We start from the raw sequence: 13,645 nt of genomic DNA, 5'->3' as shown, positions 1-13,645 counted from the left end.
ATAACATGCAGTATAGTTAATAAATTTAGCAGTATTATTCTTCAGATGTTTCTCTTGTCCAGTGATCTCTAGATTCCTTAGTAGGATGCTTTTCTTCTCCTGGAAAGAAAAAAGCAAACAATCCTCCTTTAACCCTAAATCTGGTTCTTACACTGACTAGCAAAATATTTCTTTCCTGGGGTTGGGGATTTAGCTCAGTGGTAGCGCACTTGCCTAGCAAGCACAAGGCCCCGGGTTCAGTCCCCATCTCCAAAAAAAAAAAAAAAAAAAAAAAAAGAAAAGAAAAGAAAAAAAATATTTCTTTCCTTTTTCTTTCCTAGGGCAAATTGCTTTTGGGCAACAGAAAATTTATTTTTCAAATTGAAATAATAAACATACCTTATGTGGATAAATATGCCTATACTCTCCTTTTAATTTACATAAATTGAAAATTAGTATGTATTTATCTTTTAGATAATTAAGGACATAATATTTATTACTAAGCAAAAAGTTACATAATACCTTTAAGGAAAAAATTTTAGACTGTTTGCAATTGCTGTATCTTATCAGCAGGAGGTCCTGCCCTGATTTCGTTCTGTAGACTGACAACGACATAGGCGTCACCAGGACACTGAGAACAAGATTTAAGAAGAAACTCATACTTGGGTCATCTGTGTTAAAAGAATGCTGTCCAGGCTTTACTGAGATCTCCTTATATACCAGAGGCAAAAGCCATGGAAAAACAATAAAGCAGGTGAAAATGCCCAACCAGGAAAACAGGAAAAATCTGTGTTGTGGAAAGTTCCAGCCCCAAAACAGGGGCATAAACAACTTCTTAACAACAAGAACAAGCTGAAAGACTTGGCGAGGGAGAAGGGTGCCATGGAAAGTCCCGGCCCCAAATCAGTGGCCAAGAGCAACTGCCAAGGGTGTAAACAACTTCTTGCCATAGCAAGCTGAAAGACTTAGCAAGGGGGAAGGGAAACACCCCAAGGTAGGGCCCAACAGTAGACAAAGCTGTTTTAGAATTTACAGAGATCTGCCTGTCTCCACGTCTTGTATGTTGGGACTAAAAGTATGCACTGCCACCACCATCCTGCTAAATATTCCATCTCAGTTCCCACTCATTGTAACCCTTTGATTCAGAAAACAACAAATTTGAATAGTAATGACATTCTGAATTTACTTAAAATCTTTAAAAATATCCTGTTTTAGTAATGTCAAACAATAAAATTATCCATTATATTTCCAGCTTTTGGGGAAAAACAGACATTTGGGAAAAAAATCAAGCAAAGAAACAAAAAAAAATCTAAGTTTTGGGGCCAGCGTTGTTATCTCACACTGTATCAGCGAAGCCTTGTCTATTAGACCTTGGAAGAAAGGTGTTGCTGCACTGCATTGGTGGGACCTTAGCAGAAACAGCTGACAAACATCTCACAGCCACAGAGCTCTGACTTCCAGCTGCCATCAATTTCCAATTTTCTATTGGGAAGAGCCCTTTCCTTCCTCTCTTTTTACTGCTTGGAATTTACCATTCTGTTTTTTGTTTTCTCCTTACCTCTCTTCTTTATTCTGAACTTTCTTAGAGAGGGCACAGAAAACTGTGATCATTACTGAGCATTTAGTAACTAGCCCCATGAGGGAAATAACTGAAATGAAACTATAAAAGACTTAAGCACATTCTGCTGTAGTGTTTTCTGCCTTTTAACATGGAAAATACTTTTCCCTTTCTGACTCTCTCCTTAAGAACTTCAGTTTACCAATTTTAAACTTAATATCTTACTGGTTTAGACACCTGGGGTTTTTATTTTGTATCTTGTGCTGTTGCTAGCCCTGCCATAGTCTTTCAGATAGCTCAGGGCTCTGGCTTCACCTTTGGCCAGCCAGGCCTTTGCACCCTGCCGTACTTCTTCACTGCTTCAGGCTGAGGCTTCCGGCCTAGCTCTCTGTAATGTGCTTTTAACAGGGCTGTGCTTGAGAGAAGCCAGCAGCTTTTGAGCATATAGGCTTTAGTCTGCTTTTGTCCTTTTTTAAAATAGGCTAGGCTCTTGTCTGCCTACCTTGACTCCCACCGCCACTCCCAAAGCTACTTTTCATAAACGCATTCTTAGGCTGTAAGCTTGGATTCTAGTTGCCATTAGTTGAGTGCCCTTAATTTAATATATATATATATAGTATGTATTAATGCTGAAAATAAATATGGCAGTAGTTATTCCTTAACCAGGCCCCAGCTCATCTAGGTTTGAAAGAACAAATGAAAGAACCCCAAATTGGCGAGACTCTCGCTCCAGTCTCGGGATGGCGGCATGCCCCATGAAACTCGAGAAGCCGATCTTGATGTAATAATAAGAGGTAGTTTTATTAACGAGATCTCGAGCCGACACCGAGGTCTCGCGCCGACACGCCACGCATCTCACGCAGGAGATAGAGGAGGAGCCGACGACCACGAGCCTCTTCAGGCAGGGGTTTATATAGGGGAAGCCAGGGAATTTCGAGCGGTTACACAGGATTGGCTAATTCAAAGGACTCACAGATACTTTTGGCACGGGATTACATCAGCAAAGAGTACGTGCTATCTAGCTGCTCAGCAATGTGGGGTGGGATGATTCATCTCACTCTGCAGGGGGATGACCCATCCTCAGGGAGTGAAGGAAGGGGAGGGGGCGGCTCTTTTTGAAATTTAACTCTTCATTCCCCTCTACTTGTTGTGAGTAGTTCTAATCTTAGAACTACATGGAGAATTCAGCTTCATCTAGCATAACAGCTTGCTATTGTTGTCTTAACATGAGGATTCTAATCTGGACACTATCTAAGCCTATACACCAAGGTCATGACTAGCTTTTAGAACTTCTAAACTTATACAGATTGTGATCCCTGAGGCACCGTCCCAAGAAGTATTAGGAGTACTAACATATGTAATGTTACATCATTTGCAATAGAAATCAAGCCTATCCCCACACCTATCCCGATGGAACCCAGAGCAAACATGCTGAGTGTCCCTCTAGGTCCCAGCTCTCAGCCCCAGCAGGTTAACCTGACCACTTAGCCCCATCCAGACACTGGCTACCTATACCTTTCAGGCCCATAGTCACATCTATCTCCTCTGATGTCTCCTTGCCAAAAAGTCTTCCTCTTTTTTCTTCCTAACGTTCTTTTTGCCCTCCCAGGAAGCCCCATCTTCCTCTTCCTGCCCAGCTAATTGGCTATGAGCATTTTATTAAAGCCAATCAGAGAATGCCTTAGGTAGGTAAGGAAGTACAAAGACACAAATTCAAACAGCATACCCCAAATCTACCACTGTCCTTCACATCTGGTGTCACCACCATCCACGCAGTAGAGTAAACTGTCAAGGTGGAATTCCTTTCTCTTCCTCAGGGAGGAGTTCAGTCTCCTATGATGTGCAGTCATGCCCTTTTCCTCTCAGGCTCATTTTATTTCATCAGAATGTTACTGTGAGTGACGGTATGAATGAAGGACTTACTGATTTTAACAGACTCAGGTGGGAACCTTGTCATGTTTCACAAGTTATTCTTGGAAAACTCTGTAGGGTCCTCATGTTGGGTGATGTCATTCAGTTCCTTGTGATGGCTGTGTGCATGTCAGAGGTCATGCAAAGAAGGCACAAACACTATTTTGTGCTGAATTTGATGGGTATCATAAGGAGAAAGGACTAAACCCAAAAAGCACAGGTTGGCATCATTTTCTGCTTTTGAGTTAAGATACTTCTGGTGCTGAGTCCATGGACACTTTTTCAAACCACATTTAGGTTTTTCCACCCCCCTAATTAATGTCCCACAATCCTTCTCAGTTTCCTCATGAGATCAAATGGACATTCCATTCTCTTTCTCATGACACCAAACAGCATCCCTTCGAGAGTTCATGGCCTTCATGACCAGTAGACTAACAAGGCAAGGGAGGCAGGAAGGCCATTTCCCCAACTCAGTAGCAAGTGTTAGTTCAAACATCAGGAGTTTGACTCCACCTTGCTTGTACTTGGTAACACACATGTCTAAGATATTGTCTGATCCTTTCTAACTAGAGTTATAGACACTTATAAGCAGCCACTGTGGCTTCTAGGAATAAACCCCGGGTCCTTTGGAAGAGTAGCCAGTGCTCTGAACTGCTGAGCCATCTTTCCAGCCCCAACATATTATTTGGTAGATTTCCTCATTTTTCATTTTATGATTCTTTAAAAGTACAATATGTATAGGAGTTTCTAGGACCTTCTGTCATTCACTTTCCTTAAAGAAGACGCCTGTGTTACCCTCAGCTCCACATGAGGAACATATTAGAACATTACTTACCCATATCAGAAGTGTTTGCAGCTCTCCTCTAACTCTGGGTCACGTTTAGATTTATATGCAGAAGCACATGATGCCTCTTGGTGTTTGTGTTATTATTGATGTTTGTAATTAGCATAACATGTGGTATTCACTGTTTTTCTTTATTTCAGGAAATGCTGCCACTCAAGGAAGTGGCCATTGATTTCTATGAAGAGGAGTGTGAAAGCCTAAAGCCTGTTCAGTGTAGTCTGTACAGGGACATGATGCTGGAGAATTATGACAACCTATGTCCTTGGATGAGGATAGCTTCCATTATGATTTCTTAATTGTTAGCATGAAATGTGCTCCCTTTGAACAGTATCTCATGGGAGCTTGTGATTTCAACAATGACCTTCATAGGGCTACATTTTTTTCCTCCATCATTATTAAATTGGGTATTTATTATTTACATTTCAAATGTTATCCCTTCCCAGTTTCCAGGCCAACATCCTCCTAGCCCCTGCTGTCACTTTCTATATGGGTGTTCCCCTCTCCACCCTCCCCCATTACCGCCCTCCCCCCAACAATCCCATTCACAGGGGGTTCGGTCTTGGCAGGACCAAGGGCTTCCCCTTCCTCTGGTACTCTTACTAGGCTATTCATTGCTACCTGTGCAGTTGGAGCCCAGGGTCAGTCTATGTACAGTCTTTGGGTAGTGACTTAGTCCCTGGAAGCTCTGGATAGTTGGCATTGTTGTTCATATGTGGTCTCAAGCCCCTTCAAGCTCTTTCAGTCCTTTCTCTGAATCCTTCAACGGAGGTCCCGTTCTTAGTTCAGTGGTTTGCTGCTGGCATTCACCTATGAATTTGCTGTATTCTGGCTGTGTCTCTCAGGAGAGATCTACATTCAGTTCCTGTCAGCCTGCACTTCTTTGCTTCATCCATCTTATCTAGTATGGTGGCTGTATATGTATGGGCAGGCTCTGAATGGGCATTCCTTCAGCTTCTGTTCTAAACTTTGCCTCCCTACTCCCTCCCAAAAGTATCTTGTTCCTCTTTTAAAGAAGGAATGACACATTTGCATTTTCGTCATCCTTCTTGAATTTCATGTGTTCTGTGCATTTAGGGTAATTCAAGCATTTGGGCTAATATCCACTTATCAATGAGTGCATACCATGTGTCTTTTTCTGTAATTGGGTTACCTCACTCAGGATGATATTTTCCAGTTCCAACCATTTGCCTATGAATTTCATAAAGCCATTGTTTTTGATAGCTGAGTAATATTCCACTGTGTAGATGTACCACATTTTCTGTATCCATTCCTCTGCTGAAGGGCATCTGGGTTCTTTCCAGCTTCTGGCAATTATAAATAAGGCTGCTATGTTGAAGGAAAGATGTTGAACATTTATTTAGGTGTTTCTCAGCCATTTGGCATTCCTCAGCTGTGACTTCTTTGTTTAGCTCTGAACCCCATTTTCAATAGGGGTTATTTGTCTCCCTGTCAATTATTTGTCTCCCTGCAGTCTAATTTCATGAATTCTTTGTATATTTTGGATATAAGTCCTCTATCAGTTGTAGGATTGGTAAAGATCTTTTCCCAACCTGTTGGTTGCTGTTTTGTCCTAACAACAGTGTCCTTTGCCTTATAGAAGCTCCGCAGTTTTAAGAGGTCCCATTTGTCGATTCTTGATCTTAAAGCATAATTTTCTCCAGTAGGGCTACATTTTTAAAAATTAAGATTATTCATATACCTTGTAATTTTACATCTTGTGTTCATATCTCACTCTTACCCCCTTAAATGCATCCTTCATATTGGAAAGTAAGTGGTACACCATAAAAATACCACCACACACTTCTATTTTAAATTTTTTCCATGTGTCTGAGGGATGTGAAGCTCTGTTCCTGCAAATGCTAAATCCTCTTAAGCATTCTGATGTGACCATCAGAGGATGCACAAAGAACTAATCCTCTACGCTCTTTTATTGTATCGTTTCATCCTCATACACACCATCCTGGAAAGAACATGCTGTTTCCCAGGAGAACATGCTAACAATGTCCTTTCCTTTTTCCACAAACATGTCTTGCTTCCTCTAAGCCATACCTGGTCACATTTCTGGAACAAAGACAAGAACTTTCAGATGTAAAGAGACAAGTGGCCACTACCATGCACCCTGGTGGGTAGGAATGGGGGGGGAGGTCAGAGAACACAGTGGGAGATTCAAAAATCCAACATAAAGCCATTGAGACACAATATTCTGGTGTAAATCATTTTTAACGATCTCATTTTCTGTCTCTTTCTGTCGACAAAGGACAACTGTTTTGTGTTTAGCATGTATTGTGTCTCATAAGCTTTGTTTTTTCCTACCATGACATAACTTGTGTTTCCCATGACAGTCAAATTTCTGTCGTTTCTAAGGGGATCTCTAACTTGGGTTTTTAATTTTATTTATATGATATGCATAAAACTTTTTATGTTAAATCTTGAAATGTATTATTTAATGATATTATGGACAGACTTTTTATGTAGCTTATCTTTCATAACATCCAAAACTAAAACATACATTCACACACACATGCACACACACACACATACAGACAGACACAGACACACACATACACAAAGAGAGAGAGAGAGAGAGAGAGAGAGAGAGAGAGGTTTGTGTTTATCTATTCATAAACTTCCTGTATTTTAATGGACTGATTCGCATTTGCCTAATGCTATTATGAGTTTTATAAGTTGTTGTTGCTATGTCTTCATTATATGTTTCACTTTAATATTCCTCTGTTTCCATATTCTATGTTCTCATGGTCTTCTTACTTAGGTGGAAGGTTACATAATTTTCACCTGTTGCAAATTTTGCTTCATTGAATATGGGTATAGAAATTTGAATGTAGCTTATCATTTATATAGACAAATGCAAGTATGAATAAACATTGTTTGCAAAAATAAACATTATAATATAAAGAATTTTGCTCTGTTTCATTTATTTTTCAACCTTCACTCACCAGGGGAAGAATGCTATACTTGCAAAGAATGTGGCAAAGCTTTTGAGTGGAAAAAAAAACTTTAGAAATCACCAGAGAATTTAAGAGGGAAGCCCTACAAGTGTAAAGAATGTAGCAAGTACTTCCATTTTCTATCACTGCTTGCTGCTTTCTGAACAAGAGAATTCATACAGGGGAGAAAACCTACAAGTGTGAAGTATGTGGCAAGGCCTTCCATGTTCCATCAAGCTGTTCTAAACATAAACTAATCCATACAGGAGAGAAACCCTAAAAATGTGAAGTTTATAGTAAGGCCTTCCATACTCCATCACTACATTCTGTACACAAGAGACTGCACACAGGAGAGAAACCATAAAAATGTGAACTATATGGCAAGGCCTTCCATTACAAATCAATATTTTATAAACATAAGAAAATTCATACAGCGGAAAAACCACGCAAGTGTGAAGTATATAGAAATGTTTTCCATTTTTCATCATTACTTTCAGAACACAAGATAATTCATACAGAAGAGAAACACCACAAGTGTGAAGAATGTGGCAAGGTCTTCCATGCTCCATCATTGCTTTCAGAACACAAGAGAAGATATGCAGAAGAAAATCTACAATTGTGAAGTATGTGGCAAAGCCTTTAGAACCTCCTGTACTCTTTCTACTCACTTGATTCACATTCTAGAGATAAACATTACAAATATGAGTAATGTGGTAAAGCTTTCTCTACAATATCATACCTATATCAGCACACATTAACTCACAATGTGGAGAACCTTTACAAATGTAAAAAAAAATGTAGCAAAGTGCTCAACAATCCAGAAAAACTTTAGAGATCATCAAAGAATTAATTCTTGAGAGAAAGCATAGAAAGATAAAAAATATGGCAAAGACTTTAGATGTTGCACAGCATATTCTAAATACCAGATAATTTATACTGGAGATAAATATCACAAGTGTGAAGAATGAGCCACAAGCTATTTACCAGTCTTCTGGTCTGAAGCAAAAGCAAAGAATTTAACTGTGGGAGAAACCACACAAGTGTGTAGAATGTGCCCAGGTCCTTTGAACTTACTAGGAACGTCTAAAATACCTCATCATTCATACTAGACTGAAATGCTACATGAGAAAAATGTTGAAAACTTTTAAAAAGCTGCTTTAATAACAGACCCAAGACCAAGACAACTCTTATAAGAAAAATATTTTATTAGACCTGGTGTGATGGTTTGCATATGCTTGGCCCAGGGAGTGGCACTATTAGAAGGTGTGGCTTTGTTGGAGGAACTGTGTCACTGTGTGGGTGCACTTGGAGACCCTCCTTCTAGCTACCTGAGGATGTTCAGTCTGTTCCTGGCTTCCTTCAGGTGAAGATGTAGAACTCAGCTTCTCCTCCACCATGCCTGCCATGCTCCCGCCTTGATGATAATGGACTGAACCTCTGAACCTGTAAGCCAGTCCCAATTAAATGTTGTCCTTTATAAAACTTACATTGGTCATGGTGTCTGTTCACAGCAACAAAACCCTAACTAAGACACCTGGCTTACAGATTCAGAGATTCAGTCCACTATCATCAAGGCAGGAGCATGGCAGTTCCAGGCAGGCATGGTACAAGAATTTCTAAAAGTTCTAGATCTTCATCTGAAGGTCACTAGGAGAAGACTAGCTACCAAGCAGCTAGGATGAGGGTCTAAAAGCCCACACCCACAGTGACACACTTCCTCCAATAAGGTAACACCTACTCCAACAAGGCTATGCCACTCTCTGGGTCATGTATATTCAAACCATAACAGAAACTTTCTTATTTTTATCAACACAAGGTATTCCAAATTTGCTGTCAAATAGTACAAATTTTAAAATGTTCATAAAAGGCTTACATGTCTCCAAACCCTAAAAACATTAAAAATGCATTCTGAATAGAAGCCTATATGCTTGAGGAATGTGGTGAAGCCTTGCAAATCATTCAGATCTTACCAACCCCCAAAAAATGTTAGTGGAGGTCTGCCATGCACATGAGAAAATTTAGTGAATTATTTACCATTCAACCAACATTTCTGACCTCCATAGAATTTATCCTGGAGAAACACCCTAACTTTGAAGGATGTGGTAATGCCTTTCAAAGCTCCTCACCACACATGGATGGTAACATTCATGATCCCACACTCCTAACTTAACCCGAAAGACTCATAGCTTCCCTCCTAGGCATGTTCCACTAATAGCTTGCAGCTTTCCTTAGTAGATCCTGGACTCCCATACCTCTGACAATTGGCATCGCCAAAATCTTGGGGCTTCTTCCATGTTGTGTGATATGCATGATTCTGACATCAATGACTTGTGTCTTGACAGCACACAAAACAATTCTGTCATATTAATTCTGCAGGGAGAGCAACATTTCAAGATAAATCTGGCAAAAGAATGAGAGGCTCGCCTCTCACATGATTCTAGATCTCATTGAAGTGCTGTTTTACTGAAATGAAATTCATGAGATTTTGCTGTGGGGTATGGAAACTTTTAATTGTAGGGTTATGTCATCTTCAAACAGGGATACTTTAATGTCTTCCTTTTTCATTTTTCCCCTTTTGCTATTTTCTGTCCTCTAAATGCTTTAGTGAATGAAGTTTCTGTACCAATTCTTGCATTACAATGGAAATAGGGAACCCTTACCTCATGCCATGTTTTAAAGGACACCTCTTCAGTTTCTGAAGTTCAGCTCCTTTTACTAAAGATTGGTTATGGGTTTCTCATATATAGCCTTTATTATAGTGAAAAATTGATGTTTTCCTAGGGATTTATTACACAGATATTTTGAAGTTTCACAACTGCCTTGTCTTCAATTATTGAGACAACTATGTGAATTCTCCGTCTTTCTCTGTCAATGTGGATAATTATACACATGACTTACCCAAGTGGAGCCAACCTTTTATCATAGAGAAGAAAGCAAATGAATTATACATTATGATCTAATTGGGAATTTAGTTGAGGGTTTTTAAACTTATTTTGTTCTTTTGGGAACTAGTTTCTGCAGTGTTTTGTTGTTGTTGTTTTGGTTTGTTTTTTTAATTTCTTCATTCTTCTCTAATATAATACATCCCAACCGCAGCTATCCCTCCTTCCTACTTCCCTGAACCTCCTCTCTCCCTGGGACCCATGTCTCTCTGTGTATCCTCTCAGAAAAGATCAGGCCTCTCAGGGACATCAACTGAATACTGCACAAGATACAGTTATACCAGGCACAAAGCATCATATCAAGAGTGGGTAAGGTAATCTAGTAGGAGGTAGGTGGTACCAAGAGCAGGCAAAAGAGACAGAGAGATCTCTACTCCAACTGCAGGGAACTCCCAAAGCCAACACCAAAACATACATGCAGAAAAACTAACAGAGACCAATGTAGGCTCTCCTATTCTCACTTCAGACTGTTTGAGCTACAACGAGCCCTGCTTAATTGATTCCACAAGGCCTTGGTCTTGAAATGTTCTTAATTCCTTATCTCCCTCTCCCATATAGGTTGCCCCAAGCTCCAAGGGGAAGACCTGATGGAAATTCCAACTTGAGCTGTCTGATTCATGTTTGACCGCGGATCTGTGTATCTACTCCTGTGAGCTTTTAGAGAAACCTGCTCTGATGATGACTAGACAATGCACCTATCTATGAGTATAGCTGTGGTATTTTGAATAGGTCTGCTCTACCGTATAGACTCATGTGTTTGAATGCTTGTCCCTTAGAAAGTGGCACTATTAGGAAGTGTGACTTTATTGAAGTAGGTGTGGCCTGTTTGAGGAAGTATGTCACTGTGGGGGTGAGCCTTGTGATCTCCTATTCTCAAGCCATGCCCAGTATAGAACACAGTCTTCTTCTGCTGCCTGTGGATCAAGATGTAGAACTCTCAGCTCCTTCTTTAGCACCATGTTTACCTGGATGCCGCCATGCTTTCCACAATGATAATAACGGACTAAACAACTGAAATTGTAAGGCAGACCCAATTAAATGTTTTCTTTTATAAAAATTGTGATGGTCATGCTGTCTCTTCATAGCAAATACATACATAGCAAATATATATGTAATATAATTTATATTATATATAATATGAAGTAATATACAGTATATTATATTATATAATATGATAAATATTATATATTATAAAATATTATAAATACTTAATAAATAATATAGTTTAGACAAATACATATTTATAATTATTTACATTTATAAATAAAATATTTTTTAATTTATAATGTATATGATATAAAATATAAATAACATATTTAAAAGAAATATATGTATAATATATATGATTTTCTTTACTTTATTTTATGTTTTCAGTTGTGTTTGGTTCCAATCTAGGTTTCTGGGTCCTTGAGCCTGGATATAGAGTTAGCATTTAGGAATCTAGCATGAGTAGGCTCGAATCTCTTTGGCTTGGTAACAGGAGGGTATATGTGGAATTCTGTGTCTTGACCCTGCCTCATGAAGTCTTGAAGGAGATTCTCCCTCAGTCCATATGCCTCTCAGTCTCAGACGCTGATGGCTTTGACAGAAGTTAACTTAAGTAAAAGAATGCAATCAGGTTTAAAGATACAGTTATTGTGTGGTTTTGTCTTTAAACAATTTGTCTAGAGGCACTGGATTTCTGAGTACAGGAGGAAAGGTAATCATGTTTTATACACAGTTACCTATGATAATCTTACAACAGAGAGAAGGAAGCTTGCACTGCTAAGGGATGGCATGTTAAGTTAGATATTGGAAATGAACTGTCTGAGCTAATTACCATTGATATGCTTTAAGTCAGAGATGGCCCCATTTGAAGTTTATTTTTATTTATTTATCCCTGTTTTCTTTCTTCCTTTCTTTCTTTCTTCCTTCCTTCCTTCCTTCCTTTCTCTTTTTCTTTTTTAGCTTTTTTTGTAAATATCACCATTACAAAACTTAATTAAATATTGTGAAGGTTGAAAATATTTTATGACTTGAATTTCTGCAAAAACAGAACAAAATCATAATAATCTCTATAGTAATTAAATACTCTAACAATTGAACTGTGCAGTGTCTACTGAAAAGGCTTTATAAGAAGGTGAAAGACTAGTAGATTGAGAGGTGAGATCATAAAGCTGCATCCTACTTTGCGAGGCATGACCTGGCATATGCACACCAAGCCATTCAGAGGCAGGGGTCTTGCCCTAAAACTGAAATCTAAATTGAATTTGCTACTCCCTCTTGTTTCAGAAGCTATACTCAGCCAGATATAAATTTAACTTTTATTCACCAGATGTTTTATCATCCCAGAGTCTTACTGCTAAATGAACTCATCTTTTCTAGCTCTTTCTGAACTCTTGCTGACTGGTTCTACTTAGGTGATCTGGCCCAGACTCTTCTCTAAGCTGACTGATTCAAACCAGCTTCTTGGCAGCTTATCAAGAATTGTTCTCCTTGGCCTCATTCTAACTGAGGCAATGTGTTCTAATCTGGTTCCTTTGCATTTTCTGCCTTGTCCTATCCTCACCTGTGTCTAGCTTATTCTCTCTGCAACTTGTCTCTGTAGAATTAATCCCAGTAAAACTGCCCCCACCCAACACACACACACACACACACACACACACACACACACACACACACACACACACAATTCTTTTTGTCTCAGCATTGCTTCTAAATAGCCTCTCTTTCTTGTGCTGTTCTTGCAAGAGTTGGGTGTATCCTATCTACGATTCATTCTGACAAATCTTTCTCTGGCTAGTCACTTTCTCTGCCCCTCATTTAGATGTCATCTTAAACATGGTTGATTCCTTCTACAAACTAACTTTACCTTCAGTGTCTAGAATTGAATGTTAATACTAAGAGTGTGTCTGTCTTCCAACCAGAGTGATTAAAGGTGTGTCATTCCAGCTCCATCACTCAGACTTAGGTCTTTGGATGTGATCCCCTAACAAAGCAACCATGTTACTGGGTAAAAATTCCTCTACAGAGCACACTGATGCCAGCCCAGCTTGTACTTTCTAACAATGAAGTTTATTCATTGAAGGATCACTATTAGATTGCAGTCATAAGTGTTCTTTACCCCATGACCCCGTAAATAAGTAGGTCCTCAGAAGGATGGAGGTGCTGTAGACTGTCAGTTTGGCTATAGTTATGGAAAGTAAGCTGTAGGACAGAGAGCAAAGAGATGTTTGTTGTATATTCTCTTGCATCTCTGCTCTTGAGATCAACTTCAGTAATTCTTATATTCTACCCATAGGACAAGCTAGTGATGGCTGAAACTAAGCCCACTGTTAGCTCACAAAGAGTACCAAAAGCCAAACAACCCACCCCGATGGTGTTTAATTGAAACAAAGGCAACATGTTTCTACTTTGCAGAAGAGTGGGCATTATGGTCTTTGCAGTCTGAGGGGCAGTTTCACAATGACTTATCATAGTTATAAAT

The 13,645-nt window shown here is 39.2% G+C and overlaps 1 pseudogene; it reads left to right on the top strand.

Annotated features, from left to right (window-relative positions):
• Positions 1-2,285: 2,285 nt before the first annotated feature.
• On the top strand, positions 2,286-7,995 carry Zfp748-ps2 (zinc finger protein 748, pseudogene 2; annotated as a pseudogene).
• Positions 7,996-13,645: the final 5,650 nt, after the last annotated feature.

This window comes from Rattus norvegicus, chromosome 2, assembly GCF_036323735.1.
Source record: "Rattus norvegicus strain BN/NHsdMcwi chromosome 2, GRCr8, whole genome shotgun sequence".
Classification (NCBI taxonomy): Eukaryota; Metazoa; Chordata; class Mammalia; order Rodentia; family Muridae; genus Rattus; species Rattus norvegicus.
This window is presented reverse-complemented; position numbering and strand designations above follow the sequence as displayed.